This window comes from Echinops telfairi, unplaced genomic scaffold (genome assembly GCF_000313985.2).
Source record: "Echinops telfairi isolate 266 unplaced genomic scaffold, ASM31398v2 ScPeMD7_7469;HRSCAF=8507_1, whole genome shotgun sequence".
In the NCBI taxonomy this organism is placed as follows: domain Eukaryota; kingdom Metazoa; phylum Chordata; class Mammalia; order Afrosoricida; family Tenrecidae; genus Echinops; species Echinops telfairi.
This window is the reverse complement of record NW_022111373.1, coordinates 83,298,520-83,302,811: the sequence shown is the minus strand read 5'-3', so window position 1 is coordinate 83,302,811 and position 4,292 is coordinate 83,298,520.

Below are 4,292 nucleotides of genomic sequence, written 5' to 3'. Positions count from 1 at the left end.
GCTATGGTGGTTGGAAGCAATGGCAGCTGGTGGTTGGTAGCTATGGTGGTTGGTAGCAATGGCAGCTGGTGGTTGGTAGCTATGGTGGTTGGTAGCAATGACAGGTAGACACAGGTATCTCTGCAGGATGCAATTTAGACCCACTCTCCTTGGCTTCTTGGAGTTTCTTCCACTTTGCTGACCCTGTTCACCGACAGCCACAAACCTGTCACCAGATATGCTGATGAGGACCCAAGAATTTTCCAGACCCCTTCAGATTGACTGGCTAGTGCACCCTCGGATCTCCAAATGCCTTCTTTCAGACCTTCTGTGCCAGACCCTCCCCAATTGTGTAAGATTGAGTCACACAGCAAATCGCTTATGCTACAACACTATTAACTCTCTGCTCATGTGATTGAGCGGTGACAATTATAGGAATAATACTAATTTTTCCTCTGCACATACTATCATTGAACTAAAAAGAGGAGTATATGCCTCACTCAAAAGTACAGATTTTGAAGTTCTGATCAGTTTAAACCTACAGGTTCCCTGGATGGAAATGAATAAACACCTTACTAAGGAGCCCTAGGGGCACAGGGTTTAAGTGTTGGTCTGCTAATCCCAAGATGAGCAATTCAACCCCACCAGCCACTCCATGAGAGAAAGATGGGGCTCTCTACCCCCATAAAGAGTGACAGTCTTGGAAACTCACCGGGGGTGGCATTTCTACCCTGTCTTAAAGGATCATTATAAGACGGCATTGACGCAATGGTAATGACTGGTTTTTGTGGGTGGTTTTGGTATAAGGAGGCCTGGTGCTGTCCTTGTTACACACTGGGCTGCTAATCGCAAGGTCATCAGTTGGAAACCACCAGCAGCTCCTCAGGAGAAAGACCAGGCTTTCTATTCCCATGTAGAGTTAGCGTTTCAGAAACCCACAGGGACAGTTCTAGCCTGTCCTTTAGAGTCCCTGTGCAACAGAATCGACTCGATGGCACTAAAAAAGAGGAACCGAACGGTTGATGGTTCGGAACCCACTCAAAAGAACTCACCTCCAAAGAAGCCCCTCGCCATCTGCCTCTGAGAGGTCACACGCAGTCTTGAAACGCGTGGGAATCTATGTCTACTCTGCAATGCCTGGGGTCACCAAGAAGCAGCACTGACTCCATGGCAACTGGTTTGGTTTGAGGTCTGGGGAGTTCATTCAGAAGTCCTCTTAATACCTCTTCCATCTTCTCTCTCTCCTGGATCTATTTTGTCTCACAAATGGCTGCCAGACACATGTTCCTGAACTCCACATCAATTATCAAGTGGTGGTCCAGGGTAGCTCTCAGATGACAGCTGAGTAGCAGCCTAGAGAACAACAGGTTCCTATTAGAAGGAAAAGGTAAAAGCCTTCCCAGAGGGAGGTATCTGGCAGGGAGGCTCAGAGGGGGGAAATAAAATAGATGGACTCTCAATGTATGGGGGCGATTAAGACGATGGTTTAGAGAGCCGCTGGGTAACTGGCAGGAGAGACAGTAATGGGGCATCAACTATGAATCAATGTTTCTAAAAAAACAATGATTAATTCCAAGACTAAGAAAATTGTACAAGAAAAGACATACTATTATGTTATATATAAGAAGAGATCACCGAGAATTCTATTTGAGGAGGGGGGAATGGGATTTAGCACTTCTATGGAGAACTTGGTTTTGATTGAAGGGAAGATGTATCCAGTCTATAAGCTGAGGGGAAGCAGAAGACAGATGCGGATAGGTTCCTAGTCTCCGGAGGGGAGAAGAGGAAGAGGTCTTCCTGCCTTCCCCTTACTTAGTAGCCACATCCTAAGTGCACGATCTCAGAGCACTTGCTAAGGGAAGCCTCTTTGCCTCCATAATGTGTTGTGTTGTTCCCTTTGTGAGTTGCCCTGGAGTTGATTCCCACTCAGGAGGACCCCAGGTGTGCACAGGAGACCCGCTGCTCCCCAGGCTTTGCCGTTCAAGGCACCGCCTTGAGGAAGAAGATCGCAGCACTTCTGAGCATACTTGGGGAGATGGGAACCGCGAAGCTTTCTGTTAGCAGCCCAGCGCATAACCATTGGCACCACCCAGAGCCTTCAAAGGGAAGGAGAGAAGGTGGGCCAGAGAATAGGAGACAGTAAAATAAGACGGAGGTTGATGAACTTGCCGGAGTCACATAGCTAATTAGAGTCAAAGTGGGGACTGGAATCAAACTGGCTCCTAGCCTAGTACTCTTTCACTACCCAATTACCATGCGATATTGAACAGATGGGAGCAATTACAGTCTAAGGCCATTATAAAGCCTAACACAACCCCAGTTACTGTACATGAAATAAGGATCCAAATAGAAATACCGCTTAGAAAGTTAAACCTCGCTTTGCAGGAAGGGGTAATTTTGCTGACTGCGAGCCGGTGATTAGATTAGGGTGGATAGAGCGGAATCAGGAACTTTCCGCACTGTCTTCACTCTTCGCTACCCGGCTGGGCTTCCAGAAGTCCGGGGCATTTTTCTCCCCTCAGGGCTCATTGGGTGCCACTCAAGAGACAGGACTGAGATAAACGCCAGCCACTAATATTTGCCTATTTGAACAAAGTGAACCCTTTAAATTGCACCTATTTCCAGCAATTTTTGTTCTACTCCATTTTCAAGTGGTTATTACACACTCTGAAAAGTAGAAAGGGCTAAACCACTACAAGGATTATTTTACCTCCACACGTATGGTTGTTGTTGCTACATACCACTTGGGCAGTTCCAACTCATAGCAACCTTGTGTGTGATCAAAAGAAACGTTGCCTGGCCCTGGGCAGTTCCCACAACCATTTCTATGTCTGAGCCCATTGTTAAGATCGCTATGCCAATCCATCATTGAAGGTCATCCAGTTTCCCACGGATTCTCCACCAAGCTTGATGTCCTTCCCTATGGAACATATCCAGAGTAGGTCAGACAATGTCTCACTTCTTGGGAGCATCCTGGTTGTACTTCTTTCCAGGCAGATTTGTTTGTTCTTCTGGGAGTCCGTATTATATGCGATGTTCTTCACCAACACCTTCATTCAAACGCCTCGAGCTTGTTCATTCTTCCTTATTCATTATCCAGCTTTCCATTCATAGGAGGTGATAAAACTTCCATAGACTCACCTTTGTGCTGAAGGTGACAGCTTCGATTTCTAACGCATTGGAAATGGCTTCTGCAGCAGATCTGCCCAGTGCAGCGCATTGCTTGATTTCTTGACTGCGGCCTCCATGGACATTGATTATGGAGCCAAGTGAAATGATATTGCTAACAAATTCAATCTTTGTTCCCACTTATCATGACTATTTATTGGTCCAGTTGTGCGAGTTTCTGTTTTCATTATGTTAAGGTATAATTCATACTGAAGGCTCATATTCAAGGCCTCTTCACTTTCAACAAGAAAAGTTGTATCATTTCCATACAGCAGGTTGTTAATGAGTCTTCTTCTAATTCTGTTGCCTCATTTATCTTCCTGAAGTCCAGCTTCTGCATGCTAAGGATTATTTGTTCAGCATAAAGATTGAATAAGTGTGGTGAAAATATTCAACCTTGGAACATATCGTACCTGATTTTAAGCCATCCAGCATCCTCTGGTGCTGTTCAAGTGACTGCCTTTCTGTTCTGTGTACAGATCCCACATGATTGACCTCACTTCAGTGTTCTAAAATCCTCATTCTTCACAACGTTCCCCATCATTGGTTATGTGCCACATAGTCCAGTGCCTTTGTGTTAGCATGAAAGCACAGGTAAACATGCTTCTGATAGAAAACACTGGAGCAGACATTGGGGCCTTGTCATTTGCAACTTCAATCAAAAGGGATTCTTTCTAAAAACCTTCTTTCCTTAGGCATATTGTTCATACTATTCCTGATTCGCTTTCTTATTTGCAGCCAATGTCTTTAGTTGTTCTGTATATGAATTCTCAACATATCTTGGACTCTGTTGTTTATTTCAAAGGACATTATCTCTCATGCAAGTATTATTTTCTCTTAGCCATCATTTAATGTGATAGATGTTGAATTAAAAGTTCTAGAATTGGCCTTGGTATCATATAATTTGGCTACTGAATAATTTGTTTGGGTTAGTGGGAGAAATTTTGTTTTAACAAAGCACCATTGAATTATGCTAACTCACAACTTCCTTTGTAATTAAAATTGTTATGATATAATACAGAGTTTATAATCAAAAATATTTTTGAAACAGTCAATGTTCACATTTGCCTTTTTGACTGAAGCCAGGTAACCCACAGCCAAGTGATCTTGGATTATTTTATCCCAGAGCTCCTGGACCAAGGAAG